The sequence below is a fragment of the Furipterus horrens genome, unplaced genomic scaffold (assembly GCF_987537825.1).
Source record: "Furipterus horrens unplaced genomic scaffold, mFurHor1.1.pri manual_scaffold_5, whole genome shotgun sequence".
Taxonomy (NCBI): domain Eukaryota; kingdom Metazoa; phylum Chordata; class Mammalia; order Chiroptera; family Furipteridae; genus Furipterus; species Furipterus horrens.
This window is the reverse complement of record NW_028327175.1, coordinates 69794612-69810878: the sequence shown is the minus strand read 5'-3', so window position 1 is coordinate 69810878 and position 16267 is coordinate 69794612. Positions and strand designations below refer to the sequence as shown.

The following is a 16267-nucleotide window of genomic DNA, read 5'->3' as shown; positions in this document are numbered from 1 at the left end:
AGAGAAGACTAGCCCATGAAATTACAAAGTCAATCTTAGAAAAGTGCTAAATATTTAGTGAAGAGGGCAAGTAAAATTTAAATTGATACTGATTGGAATAGCTATTTCTTGATCTTATCAATTCTTGTAAGAAATTATTTTCTTTAATCAAGATTTTCTGTTCTCAATTCCTGTACCTCTCCTCTGCCAAACCAGTTAATAAACTCGGCAATAAGAATATTTAGTAATGTTTCTTTAGCACTCAGTATGTGCCAGGCCTTTTTACATGTATTTTCAAATTTACAACTCTCAACAATTCAGTAAGTTAGTGACCACTTATGATCAGTATTTTAAAGGTGCTAGAAAGTTGAATTAAATTCCTCAGGGTCACACACCTAATAAGTGGCTGAGCTAGGTTTGAACACCAGGCAGGGGAGCCTTAAAATTGTTTATACACGTTGCTAATTTATATTCCAGTCTCAATCCAAGAGAATTTGTTGTTCTTTCTTCTTCTTTTTTTAAGTGCTTTATCTAAACATAAAAAGCATAAACTTGGTGTAAATTAATACAAATTTAGACAAATCTTGATTCAAACTTGTTTGCAAATCTGTATATGCCCCTGATAATATAAAGGCAAATAATAAACCTTAACACCCCTACTTGAACAGCATGGTGCCTGGAGGCTTCTCATGTGGAAGACATTTTATACCACTCTGTGTGCTCTAAAATAAGTAAGGGAATATAATAACCAAGGGAATATAGAGCGAGAAGGAAACCTGTACTAATGCTCTCTAAAGAACAGTTTTAGAAAGCATATATCACTTTTTCAGCATAGATACGTGTGTAACATCTTGAATATAGAACCTGACACAAAATATGTGCTGAATAAATGAATGGACTTTGGTTTTGCATCGGTAATTTACGAGAACACACTGAAAGTTATTTCAGATTATAATCTGTTTGACAGAGAGGTTTATTGTTCTGCTGATCATTTTCATAAAACCACCTCCAAAACATTGAATATTTTATGTTTAGAAATTCACTTTTATTCCCTCCTGTCTGAAATTTTGTAACCTTTTCAGAAGACTGCCTTGTACTTGCCCTTTGCCCTGAAAGTTTGGCAGTGTTCTTTGGCCAAAAGTAATAAAGTTCTGCTTTCCCTTTAAGTTTATTGGGCTCAGGGCTAGCCTTTTGAGAGGGCACTTTCTCCAAATTGCCTGTGTACCTGGGTGGTTCTCCATGCTCCCATTCTAGCCCTGACTCCTGACCCAATCAAAACTTCAGTCATTTCTTGAGTGTCACAAAGAACATCTAATAAACCAATTCACCAGGAGGTTAATGACTGATAACAGTTTTATGTGTGGGCCCTCAGTGACATGTCTATGCCACTAGAGACTCTGCATGGGTACTGTCTTAATTCAGATCAGTTGTGGCTTGCAAAGGCTGTGTCTGAGGGGCGTTAGGGTGGTGGGATTAATATGGAAGCTCTGCCTAGGGCTTTTCTGTGTTTTATGAAGGTCTATTCAATCTATTTTTTAAAATCGCATGCTTATAAAGAATTAGAAACAAATGTCAAATAGTTCTTGTGATTTGAAATGCCTTCCAAGTCTAGGGAGTCAGACACTACAGTTCACATGCCCCTTGTGTAAGTTATATCTTTGCCTCAAGGCACCTTCCCACAAAATCACTTTAAAATAATGGTTTTCTGGGAAGGATCGTACTTTTTAAAAAAATTTTCCATCCCCACCCCTTCCTCTTTGGTAGCTGTCAGTTTGTTCTCTGTATCTGTAGGTCTGTTTCTGTTTTGTTTTTTATTGCTGCATAATATTTTATTATATATATAGCATATCTTTATTGATTCAACTGTTGATGGACATCTAGGTTGCTTCATGTCTTAGCTATTACTAAGTAGTCCTGCAATAAACATCTGGGTGCATATATCTTTTCAAATTAGTGTTTTTGAGTTCTTCAGATAAATACCCAGAAGTGGAATTTCTGGATCATATGGAAGCTCTATTTTTAATTTTTTGAGGAATGTCCATACTTTTTTCCATAGTGGCTATACTAATTTACAGTCCTACTGACAGTGTACAAGGGTTACATTTTCTCCACATCATCGCCGGCATTTATCATTTGTGGATTTATTGATGATAGCCATTCTGACAGATGTATGGTGGTTTCAGTTTGCATTTCCCTGATGATTAGTGGTGTTGAGCACTTTTCATATATCTGCTGGCCATCTCTCTTTCCTGTTGGGAGAAATGTCTGTCTAATCAGGTCCTCTGCCTGTCGATGTAAATAGTGTCACCTAGCAAACAGTCAGCTAGAGAGAATAGGGTAGGTATACTTTATAACATAGTGAATATAAACCAGAAACTACAAAGCCAGTTGTGCAAGAAATACCACATCTCCACCTTTTCTCTAAATGCACTTATTTTAAGCTGGCACTAACCAGGAAAAGAGACCATTCTAAATACTTACAGAGACAATTAGATGTGAGGAATTGATAACACAGGCAATGGAAGAACTCAGAAGCTAAACAGGGGTTGGTGAGGTAACCCAGAAATTAGCAAGCATGGCCCATAGCTGGAGAAATAAAGGGAAGAAGCAGGGTTACTGAAACCCAGGGACAGGCAGTATGGACAACCGGATGAGAGCTGCTGCTCAGAGGAGAGGAAGTCATCTATGGCAGGGAAAAGGAGAGAATATACCATAGATTCTCCTCTCTTCCTGCCCTCCAGGCCCCTGTTAGCCAGACCTAGACACTAGCTGCCATAGAGCCAGGGAAACGGCCTGCAACATGTAAATGAATAGAAGAAGGCACCGAATGTGAAGCTGAGGGCCTGTGTGTAGATCAGCACAGCACAGCATTTTATTTCACTCTCAAGGCTTCAGCCTTCCATAAGGGTTTTCCCCACTCTCTTGGGTAGGGTCAAAGAGCATATATTATGCCAGCCCATGGGTAGGTGGTGATGACAGACAGTAGGCGGTCTTTTGGTTTATACCCATCTGTCCACAGAGGTTTCTGTTGTCCTTTCCCAGAGCTGCCACCTATGGCTACATGCTGCACTGCATAACGTGTCCATAAACAGGATGGTTCTGTCCTACACTCTTGGTCTCCCTTCATGTCTCTCCTGCTCCAGCTTCACACTTGGACCCAGAGGATATTTCTAAGGCCTGGGACCATCTTGCTAAGCCTCATTAGTCATTTATATTTAGAGTCTTATATCAAATATAATGACATAGGTAGGTTCAAAATAAAAGGATGAAAAAAATATATAACATACAAACACTGTTGTAAACAAAGCAAGAATAACAACACTAATATTAAATAAAGTGGACTTAAGAGCAAAGAAAATTACTAGAAACAAAAAGCTATGTTATATGATGATAAAATTGTCAGTATACCCAGAAGACCAATGTATATACACCAAACAGCAGAGCTATAAAATTTGTAAAGCAAAGGTGGATAGAACTGAACAGAGAAATAGGCAAATACCAATTATAGTTGCACCCCTCTATTAACAACTGACAGACACCTAGAAAACCATCATAAAGGATCTATGACCCCATCAACCAAGAGGATTGACATCAAAGGAGCACTCCTCATAAGAACAGTAGGATGAACCGTATTTCAAATGCCCACAGGATATATACCAAGAAAGACCACATCCAGGTTCATAAAACAAATCTCAACAAATTTGAAAGAGCTGAAATTATTCCAACTACGATGAAATGAAACTACACATGAAAACAGAAAGATAACATGAAAATGCCCAATACATGGAGTAAAATAACAAACTTCTAAATAATCCATGAGTCGAGGAGGAAGTCTCAAGGGAACTAAAAAATTTATTTAACTGAGTAAAAATGAAAATACAACATGTCAAAATGTGTGGGACACAGGTAGAGCAGTGCTGAGAATGACTATTAAATGTATACATGAGAAAAAAAGGAAAATCGTTCAATAACCTAAGCTCCTATCTTGAGGACCTAAAACAAGAGGAGCAAAATAAATCCAAAGCAAGCAAAAGAGAAGAAATAATAAAGATAAAAGCAGAAATCAATGAAATTGAAATGGAAAAACTATAGAGAAAATAAAACAAAAAGCTGCTTCTTGGAAAGGATCAATAAAATTGACAAATCTCTAGCAAAACGAACAGCAAAAGGGAGAAGACCTAAAAGACCAATATCAGGAATGAAGCAGAAGACGTCACTGCACACCCTAAAGACATTTAAAAAAGGACAATAAGGAAGTATTATGAATAAATCTACACTCATAAATTTTACAACTTAGATAAAAAATTTTCAATTCCTTGAAATATACGAACTACCATAAATCATTCAATATGAAATAGATAATATGAATTGCCATATAACTATTAAGGGAGCTTAATTCATCATTTTAAAATGTCCAAAATAATAATAAATAGGCAATAGCTGGGCCTAGAGAACTCTTAAGAACCCTACCGTACATAAATAAGAATTAACACCACCTCTGCATAATTATTACAGAAGGTAGAAGAGGAGTGAATACTTCTTAATTCATTTTATGAAGCTTATGTTACTCTGATATAATACTAGAGAAAGAAACCATTAAAGAAGAAATCTACAGATAAATATCCCTTGTAAATATAGATAAAACCTTCTCAACAAAATATTAGCAAATACATCTCAGCGATATATAAAAAGAAGTACACACTATTACTGACTTTCTTCCAGGGATGTAATGCTGGTTTTATATTCAGAAATGAATCAGATTTCCAGTCAAGATGGAGGCATAGGTAGATACCCTTTGCCTCCTTGCATACCCATAGAAAGAATTACAGCCAGATCTAAAAAACAAGTAACAACCAGAACCATCAGAAAATCAAACTATATGGAAGTCCAACAACCAAGGAATTAAAGAAGTCACATTCATCCAGATGAGTAGGAGGGGCAGAGACATGGAAACGTGGAACGGGCAGTCCCACACCCACTCATGGCGGATAAAAATCAGGAAGGATACCTCAGAAGTGAGGGATCCCAGCCACACACTAGGCCACCCAGTCCAGAGTTCCAGTGCCAGGAAGACAAGTCCTTAATATTTCTGACTGTAAAAACCAGTGGGGTTTGGGGTGGCAGAAGAAACTGCAGGGTTCTCAGGCATCTCCTCTTAAAGGGCCTACAATGGTCTTAGGACTTACACAGACTCAGTCACTCTGGGTTCCAGCACTGGGACAGCAGTTAGAAGAGTACGAGTGTCATATGGGGAGAAACTGAAGTGTCTGGCATCAGGGCAAGTGCTGGGGGACAGCTTCCTCTCCAACAAAACTCCAGAGGCCAGGCAGCAGTCAGGGTCCCTTTTCTGAGCCCTCCCCCACACAGAGCCACAGAGTGGAGACAATATATCTGAGACTCTGTCAACCTGGTTAAAAAGGATTTCCCTGCACTGGCAATTACCTAAGGCTCTGCTCCATACAATGTACAGGTGCACTTTTCTACATTAGGCCACACTACTAAGATAAGAAGTCAAAGCAGCTCTACATAATATATAGAAACAAACACAGGAAGGTTGCCAAACTGAGGAGACAAAGAAATATGGTCCAAATGAAAGAACAGAACAGAACCCCATAAAAAAAAAAAAAAAAAAAAAACCCTCAACAAAATGGAGATAAGCAATCTATCAGTTGCAGAGTGAAAACACTGGTTATTAGGATGCTCAAGCAACTCATTTGGTACTTCAAGAGCATAAAAAGGCACAGGCAGAAGTGAAGGTTACATCAAGAGAAATGAAGAAAAATGCACAGCGAATCAACAGTGGAGTAGATGAGGCTAATAATCAAATCAATGATTTGGAACGTAGGAAGAAATAAACAATCAGAACAACAAGAAGGAAAAAAAAACAAGGATAGGGTAAGGAGCCTCTGAAACAACTTCAAACATACCAACATTTGAATCATAGGGATGCCAGAAGGAGAAAAAAAAGAGCAAGAAATTGAAAACTTATTTGAAAAAAAAAACAAAGAAAAATTCCTTAATTTGGTGAAGGAAAAAGACATACAAGTCCAGGAAGCACAGATTGTCCCCAACAAGATGGACACAAAGAGGACCACACCAAGACACATCATAATTCAAATGCTAAAAGTTAAAGGTAAAGAGAGAATCTTAAAAGCAGCAAGAGAAAAGCTGAGAACTGCCAACAAAAGCATGTCTATAAGACTTTCAGCTGATTTCTCAAAAGAAACTTTGCAGGCAAGAAGGGACTGGCAAGAAGTATTCAAGGTGCTGAAAAGGAAGAACTTGCAACCAAGATTATCTGGCAAATCTATAATTTAGAATGGAAGGGCAGATAAAGTACTTTCCAGATAAGGTAGAGTTTAAGGAACTCATCACCACCAAACTATTATTATATGAAATGTCAAAGGGACTTACTTAATAAAAAGAAGATCAAAATTATGAACATTAAAATGACAATAAACTCGCAACTATCAACAACTGAATCTAAAAGATAAAAACAAAATCCAACTAGGCAAGTGAGAATAGAACAGAATCATAGGTAAGGAGATCATTTGGAGGGTTGTCATCTGGGAAGGAGAAGGGGGATATCTGGGGAAATGGTTCAGGGATTAAGAAGCATAATTGGTTGGTACAAAATAGACATAGGGAAGTTATGAATAATATAGGAAAGGGTGAAGTCTAAGAACTTATATGCACAACCCATGGACATGAACTAGGTGGGGTGGGATTGCTGGAGGGAAGGGGGATGCTGGGCAGAGGGGAGCAAAGGGGAAAAAATGCAATACTGTAATAACATAATCAATAAAATATACTTCAAAAAATGGACTGGGATTTTGCCAACTTGAGAACAGTATGTTCACAAATTTATCTTTTTATACAGATTAGGTAATATATATTTAACTGTTAGCAGTATACAAGGTCTGTCCAGAAAAAGTCCACCATCGTTAATATAACAAGAATAGTTTGCACAACATTGATGTAATCTGGCAGCCAAGGAGAGTGGACTGGAATGCACATGCATGAACAATGACAACTTCACTATATTAGTCAGTGGGGGCAGTAGATGCCATTGAGTGAGCATGTGTACTGTGTTGTCATGTTCAAAATGACTGAACAAGTAGAGCAATGAATCTGCATCAAATTTTGTGTTAAGCTTGAACATTCCTCCACAGAAACTACCGTATTTGGATGATTCAGAAGGCCGCAGTTATGGGCAACTGGTCATTGGCAGCTTTATCACGACAACGCACCTTGCTCATGCATAACATCTCCTACAGAGTTTTTTGGCAAAACATCAAATCACCCAGGTGAGTCAGCTTCCCTACAGCCCAGATTTGGCACCCTGCAACTTCTGGCTTTTCCCAAAACTAAAATCATCTTTGAAAGATAAGAAATCTCAGACCATCGATGAGATTCAGGAAAATATGATGGGGCAGCTGATAGCAATTGGGAGAACTGTGTGAGGTCTCAAGGTGCCTACTTTGAAGGGGACTGAGACATCATTGTCTTATATACAATGTTTCTTGTACCTTCTTCAATAAATATCTCTATTTTGTATATTGCATAGCTGGAAACTTTCTGGACAGAACTCATATTTTCATCTGGTTATTAATAGCATCTTCAAGAATTAAGACATTGAAAAATGTAAACAGTAATAAAATTAAGAATGTCTACATTTATATTCAGATTAAAATTTTCATCATTCAACTAATAATTATTAAGCATCAACTATGTTTTAGACATTGCGCTATACCCTGGCAATAAAATGAAAAATAAGTTAGAAACTGTAACTCAGACATGTCACCTAACACAATATAATCGCAAAGGCTTTGGGGCAATAATTATCGAAAAAATAATAAACGTTTAATAAGAACTTGACAAAAAGAAAAGATAAGTACTGAGGCATAAATCTAACCAAAGAAGTTTAAGTCTTGTATGCTGAAAACTACAAAATACTGATGAATGAAATCAAAGGAGATCTAAATAAATGGAGAAACATACAGCAAGCATAGATTGGATGCAAACCAATAAAGATGTCAGTTCTGTCCAAATTAACCTATAAGTTTAATGCAATCCCTATCAAAATCCCAGCAAGGTTTTTATAGATACAGATAAGCTTATTCTATAATTTATCTGGAAAGACACAGTTCTTAGAACAGCTAAAACAATCTTAACAAAAAAGTGGGAAGAATCAGTCTATCCCATTGCATTTTGTAAATGAGACCAGTAGAACAGTATAGAGAACCCAGAAATAGACACACAAATATGCAAACTGATTTTTGACATAAAAACAAAAGCAATTCAATAGAGGAAAGATAGCCATTACAACAATAGTGCTGGAGCAATTGGACAACTATAGGCAAAAACAAACAAACTTTTTTTGAACTTCTACCTTGGTCTCACATTTCATACAAAAATTAACTCAGAGTGAATAATGGACTTAAATTTAAAACATGAAATGAGAAAACTTTTTGAAAAAGGTAAACTTCTTGGATATAACATGACAAGTATATAAGGAAAAATCAATAAATGGGACTTAATTAAAATTTTTAAAAATTTGCTGTGCTAAAAAGTCTGTTAAAATCAAAAGATAAGCTGAAGACTGGGAGAAAACATTTGCAGATCAAATAGATAACAAAGAGCTAGAATATATAATAAATGTCTTAAAACTCAGTAGTAAAAAAAATCAAATAATCTAATTAGGAAATGAGCAAAAGATGGGAAGAGAAATTTCACTGAAGGGTATATATGGATGGCAAATTAGCACATGAAAAGATGTTCAAGATCATTGGCCTAATAAAATGCAAAGTAAAACCATAATGAAATATCAGTGGGTAAAATACAAAATAATGACAACACCAATTGCTGGTGAGGCTATGGAGAAACAGTCACTCATACATTGGCAGTAAGAGTGTAAAATAGCACAGCCAAACATTTTGGATAAATACTCTGGAAAAAAATTAAATATGCAGCTGCATATGATCCAGCAATTATACTCCTGAACACTATTTCAGGGAAATGAAAACTTTTCATTCAACCATCTGTACATGAATGCTCAGAACTTTCATAATAATTATGCTCAGCTTTATTCACCATAGTCAAAAACAGTAAACAACCCAGATGTCCTTCAGCAGGTGAATGGTTAAACTGGGGAGCATCCACACCATGGAATACTACTCGGCAGTGTAAAGGGACAAATTATTGATACACACAACAACTGGATGAGTCTCCAGAGAATTATGCTGAGAGAAAAAGCCAACATCATAAGGCTACAAACTGTCTGATTCTATGTATAGAATATTCTTTAAGTGAGAAAATTATAGACATAAAGAACAGATTAGTGGTTGCCAGGATTAAGAGAGAGGGAGGGAATGGGGTGGATAGGAAGAGGTTGTGGGCAACATGAGGGATCCTGTGGTCATGTAAGTGTTATTGTGCCATAGAATGTACTACATAGCACTATACATACTCTAAGATATCAAAGGGGGAAACTGGCTAAAGAGGACATGGGATCTCTCCATTATTTCCTGGAACTAGAACTGCATGTGAACATATAATTAGCTCAAAAAAGGGAGTTTTCTGAAAATTGAAGGAGTTTAAAAGCAACATTTGCATATTTAGAACATATTTCTAGAAGCATACCCAAGAAGTGGAAAACATTAGTTGTGGCTAGGGAGGAAAAATTGATGGCTGGAAACAGAGGTGGGAGGTGAACCTTTTACTGTATATATTTTTGGTGTATTTTCAATTTTGAACTATGCAAAATTAATGCCTATTCAAGAAATAAAAAGTTAATTATCAATTTTAAAATTCCTCAACCAAGCATAGCGTGATGCGTTCCATTTGTTAACAGTCTTGATTAGTCTGTTAACTTCTATTCAGAAAATTTCTGAAGTGGCTTTTTTCCCTTTCTAATCATTAACTCACTGCAGAATTGTAATTTCTTGTTTTTCCCAAACACTTAGCCAAAATCCTTATCTATTTTTTTAGTTATTAAGAGTCACTTCTATATACTCACTTTTCCAGAATAAAAAGCAGTTTATGGAAGAAAACTTTGTTCCTATGCATAACTATTGATGTGAACTATTTGCATACTAATGGGTCCTTTGGAGCAGCCTTGACATCCTGCCTTCTCACAGAATTCCTTCACAAGACATTGTGATAAAACAGAGATAGCATGGACTTGGGAATCATACAGCCCAGGATTCCTGGCCATGTGGCCTTGCTCAAATTATTTAACCTACCTAACCGTTATGCATTTCCTCATTTATAAAATAAACCTAATATCCATTTTTCCAGATTACTTTGAGTATTAATATAACCTATATACAGTACCTGAGACGTAGTAGTGGCTTAAGTGCTGAAATTAATGAAAGAAAAGTTTAGTTGCTAAAAGCCTAAGTCCATCAAAATAACTAAAGGTGGGGATATTTTATGGACGCATATCTCAGAAAACAAGGGCAGGAAGTAAAGTACCACCAACTTTGTGGCAACTTAGAAGTTAGCACGATCTTAGATGTCTTTTCTCTCTATTAGAGGTCTCATGGTCTGTGCCTCTGTTATATTAAACTTTCCCTTCAAGAACAATATTGGGAGATAGGGTGCTATGGGAGTCTCTAAGAGGGCCACCGAATCTCACCTTGAGGAAGCCCCTTTTTACGTAACACTAGGATGATACTCTTCTTGTAAAGAGGGGACCTCTTTAGAATATTTGAGAGGTGAGATAAGGTCACCTTTTCTGTTATAATATAGCAGATACACATTGATGTAGGTCCTCATGCTTCTATGTATAGTCATTGCTGGCTCTTCTTTCATAGAAATTTTGTCACAAGTATGTATAAATGCATCATTTTCCATCAGCACAATATTTTAAACCACAGTTCTCTGCCACCACCAGCAACTTTATAACCCCTTTCTTGTTTGCTTGTCTTGCAAGTGTTTATGGCATTCAGCGCAGTTAACTGATCTTCTTCAGCATCTGTTTCCACTGCTGAACTGTAAACTCTGTGAAGGCAGAGATTTTTATCCCATTTATTCACTGATGTAGTTCCTAGTATCTTAAATGTTCTGGGCAAATATTCAGCTCTTGATAAATATCTGTTCATTAGATTTTAAAAACTCCTGGACCTTACCTTCATTTTCTCATTCATCATAAACAGAAACCTCTTTATTTGTTGTTCAGATATATCTCAATCCTTTAGAAACCATATGCTGTAATATATTCCATTAATTCTATAGGTTTACGTCTCAATTTTTTTTTCAGAGTTGTCCTTCTGTGGCCTTCAACCTTTTCTTTATTTAATTTATTTATTAACTCACGTTTTCTGATGAAAAATCACGCCCACTTCTCTGGACTACAACTTATACTTTTTTCAATTTAATGACAGTTGTTAGGTCTATGAGTCTCAACTCCAAACCCACCCTTCACTGTGAAGCTGGGACACTGCAGACATCTCTGCTTGGCCCGCTGAGCTCTGCCAGTAGGGGCCACTAGAAGGAGCCTGGAACGCTGGAAGAAGGGACTCCCTGCATCCTGCTTTGCTTTTGTGCCTGGCCGTATCTCTGCAGCAGGAGCTCCTCTCCCCACTTGCAGCAGTTAGTTGTTCCAGTTTCCAATTCCCACCACACACTTCTCAGCACAGCACCGCCAGCGTCCGAGGTGCGAGTCCAGCCCCATGGGGCCCCTTTTCTGAATTCTCAGGTTCCAAGAACCACAACCACCCTCCTCCCCTGGCCACCCCAGTCGCGGGGGTGACAGCTGCTTCCTGTACTTACTTACTGTGTGTTGCCTTGCTAGCGCACAGGTTGACCTATTGAACCAGTTCTCCCTTTTTAAATAATCTGGTATGATTTCTGTTTTCCTAATTGAATTCTGGCTGATACAATAACTTCAAAAATCTAGCATTTTGAATTATTATAATTTCTTCTGTCCATTTTGAGACATATTTTGAATAGATCACTGTGCCTCTGTTTGTCAAAATAGTTTGAGCTACAGGGTAACAACTGTGTAATCATAAGATCTAAGCCTCCTCTGTCCAACTTCACCAGAAGTTGAAATAACCTCAGGCTTAAAAAAAAAAAAAAAAGATAGAAATACAATTTCAAAGCTGTTAACAGAACCCTTTGTAGCAAAGAAGTGGGCCTTGAAGGGCCAGGAGGCTTTGTAACATACCTGTAGAGGTAAGCTAGAGGGAACAAATGTGGCTATGTAACAATAAAGTGTATTCTATCAGCCCATATTCAATTATAGTCAGGAAAATGTTTCTAGTTCTTGCTATGAATTTAGATGTTTCTGCTGAGATTTGCTGTTCATCCCTAGTGTATATGTGTGTGTTATATATGTGTGTTTTATCTATCAGTTACGCCTAGGAAGGATGAAGGCATAGCTTTACCTTAAACCTTAAGGATACTCTACCTTTAGAGTGCCAAAGCCCACTGGGATTTTCTACTGAAGTCCTCTTGATGTTCCTGATTGAATATCGCATTGAAAATACGTGGTTGATGATCATTTCATTTTCTGGATTGAACTCTTTGGAGGAGGGGGATGGAAACTAGGGCAAGAAAAGTCCCTGTGGGGACCAGCAATAGATAGCATTTTACTAAAAATGGGAGGGGTGAACATTGGAAGCAAGGAGAAAGAAGGCAGGAGAAGACAAAAACGGTGTGTGCCCTCAAATGACCCCTTCTGAGTGGGTTAACTTGTCTTTTTTTCTTCTCTTGGACTAGGGAAAGAGATATATTTGGAATATAATATTAAGTGTTTTTTTCTCTGTTGAAATTAATTTTCTTAAATTACTTGTAGTTCAGAGAAAACTCTTTTACTGACACAACCTTGGCTGCTGGTGGTCAGGGAGGCTTAGACCACGCTAATTAAAGTGCATGCGGTATTTCCACGTCACAGCAGCCTGCAGTGCAGCTCAGTGTCCTAGCGTAGAGGCCAAGAGGGAGTTCTAGAAGGTAGTCACCTCTGGTGGAGCTGGGAGCAATGAATAAGATGCAGCGTGGAGAAGCAGTTTCCACTCTGAGGCCACAGGAGTACATGTGAAAAGAATCTTCTCTTTTGTGAACCTCAGAGAGAAGGGTCCATTCTGTGAAATGCAGGGGTCTGCCACATGGAATACACTCCCCAGACACAGAGTATCTTTTCTCATGACATGAAACCAGCCTTAAGAAAAGCAACCACAGTTCCCCCTTTGGCCTCTCCCCTTCTTACTTTGGGTGCTTTCTTGCATTACAGGCAAACTTCCGAAGTCAAGAATTGTCATCTTCATGGGCACCTAATCAAACAAGACAACGAATCAGTCTGAGCCCATTAACAGCCGAGTTCCTATTAAATCAGCAAGTTAACACCAGTAATGCACCAGTAATGTATTGTGTCTACACGTGTGTTCATCTTACCAAGATGACGCCAACAGAGCCACAGCGCTGTGATATGAAGCTGGTGTTTGTGAGGTCAGACTTACGAATACACTTGTACAAGGGACATTTCCTTGATGTTTCTGTATTTCCCTATTGCTTCAATAGCCACATGTGCTAGATGTATTTCTGAAATGCTGTATAAAGAAAAAATTTTAAGATACATCTTTTACTGTAACTTTCCATTTGTCAAGTTGAAGTTCCCACAATAACATATAGTCACTCTAACATTCACTTCCCAAAGCTTTGTGCCCTTGGTCAATGTACAATTTGCATGTACTAAGTTCTTAGTTCAAACTATAATATAGTTAAAAGGACAGTCAATCACAGAACTTTCATATACTCATTTCAATAATAGTACACATATATTAATGTGTACCATATGGGTGATTTTCATGTTTTTTTTTTTAACTCTAAGAGATTTTTATATTGAACTAAGCATCCTATCAAAGTATTTAGTGGAATTCATGACTAGAAGACTCATAAAGACAGACTGGTAAGGATCCCAATGTTTACTAATCTCAGTCTCATACCCTCATTCACAGGAAAAAAAAATTCTTATGACAAAATTTTCTTTCTCTTGTATATGAAAAGTTTTGAAATGTTGTTGAGAGGTATGTAGTTATGAAGGATAACCTGGTATTCAAAAAGTATCATGCAGGGTTTTTATTCCCTCTCATCCTATGCTATAGTTTATTCCATGGTTTTCCAACCATAAAGATCAACTTATGAATTCCCTGGGAAAATTCACTGACCAAAGTCACACAAGTTTGGAGTAGAAAGTCCATTAATTACTTCTCAAGGGAAATATTGCTTCCTGGTAGAAATGAAAACCCTGCTTATTTAGAATTTGGGTAGGAAATGTACATATACCATGGAAGGTTTGAGTTGATTATCCAGGGCCCTTGTCAGCCCTTTGGACCTCTTTCCTGGGTAACCGAAAGCAAGCGCCCCAGATTGTTCCCCAGCCTCGACTGTCACTCCTCCAAGCTGCCCCTTCTGTTTTTTGACTGTGATTTTGCACTATCACTTTCTTGATTAATTTTGAAACTCAAGCACATCCATCCTTAATACCTCATCAGCCAGAAATCATAACCGTGCCCTTTGGTTCCCGTGCTTCTCAGTAACACTGCCATCTCAGAGGCACTACATTTTCAACCCCTGTCGTAGTCAACAGGCAAATGAAAGCCTTTGCTTCACAGTGCTAACTCATCGGAGTCAGATAAAGTTGCTTCTTAAAATTATACTATGTGTGGCCTTGCAGATGCTGCCGCCCTGGAGCTCCCCATGCCAGTCATGGTCAACCCCACCGTGTTCTCCAATGACATCGCTGTTGCTGGCCAGCCCTTGGGCTGTGTCTCCTTTGAGCTGTTCGCAGACAAAGTTCCAAAGACAGCAGCAAAGTTCCATGGTCTGAGCACTGGAGGGAAGGGATGTGGTTATAAAGTCTCCTGCTTTCACAGAATTATTCTGGGATGTATGTGCCAGCATGGTGACTTCACACATCGCAATGGCACAGGCGGCAAGCCAATGATGAGAATTTCATCCTGAAGCATTCGGGTCTTGGCATCCTGTCGATGGCAGATGCCAGACCCAATACAAACAGTTCCCAGTCTCTCATCTGCAGTGCCGAGGCTGAGTGGCTGGATGGCAAGCATCTGGGCTTCTGCCAGGTGAAAAGTGGCATGGATATTGCAGAAGCCTCGGAGTACTTTGGGTCCAGGAATGGGAAGACCGGCAATCTCACCATGGCTGACTGTGGACAACTCTAAGAAATTTGACTTGTGTTTTATCTTAACCAGAAGACCATTCCATCTGTAGCTCAGGAGAGCACCCCTTCACCCCCATCTGCTTGGAATGTTCTATGATCTTCCTGCTCTCGCCATGGTGCATTGGGTTTACTATTTTCTTTACCCCTTCCAAGTCTAGCTGGATTTCAGAGTTAAGTTTATGATTATGAAATAAAACAAAATGACAACAACAACAAATTACACTATGTGTGCTTAAGATTCATCCTTAAATTAATCCTGGTGTGTGTGTGTGTGAGAGAGAGAGAGAGAGAGAGAGAGAGAGAGAGAGATTATTTCACAGTCCAGATTCTCTGCTTCCTCAAGTCTCTTAGCCCCGTAGGATTGCTGAGCATGGAGCCACTGCTCACCAATCCTTGAGGTCTTACAGAAAGCCTAGATCGGGAACTATAGCTTTTTTTCTCTTTTGTCACCAACATCATTTAGTGCTGGTACAAAGTAAATACTAAATAAATGTTAAGACAAGGAAGGAAGGAAGAGAGGGAAGAAGGAAGATTTTGCAAATGGTTTGGCAAAAAAAATAAACAAAAAACTGGCACTTAACGTTTTCGGGCATGGTATAAAGAGATTGGTGGCAAAGAAATCCCAATACTTAAACAATTAGAAACAAGACCGCCATTTTATATGTGTGTAGGGGGAAGTTGCGCTGGAAGTACTAACACCCATGAGGTGGTGATGATAAAGATGATCATGATGATCATGATGATCATGACGACAACAAGGACAATGATGATAATGCTCACTAAAAACTTACTGATTTTTAAATGGAGGGCCACAAAAAAGAGAAAGAAGAGAACTAAAATTTTGATTGGCTGCAATAACATTACTAACAATCAGGAACTGTTTCCTGTCTAAGTCAGGTTACTTTGCAATATGATAATGATGATAAACACTATGAAATGCATAAGATTATTTTTATTATAATTTTATCCTATTAGACTATTAATCTATCTATATACTTTTTCATAGTGGTCATGTACCATTCAGAATGTTGCATACTTGGGACTTTAAAAGAATCAAAGGAAATATTACATCTATTCAAGGAAATATATATTTTCTCTGGC

General features: G+C 38.0%; 1 long non-coding RNA gene across 1 annotated transcript; it reads left to right on the top strand.

The window, feature by feature from the left end:
• The first annotated feature begins 7156 nt into the window (after positions 1–7156).
• On the top strand, positions 7157–15367 carry LOC150008772 (uncharacterized). Its single transcript, XR_016511339.1, has 3 exons — positions 7157–7286; positions 13217–13431; positions 14660–15367. It is a non-coding gene; the product is annotated as an uncharacterized LOC150008772 (long non-coding RNA).
• The last annotated feature ends 900 nt before the right edge of the window (positions 15368–16267 follow it).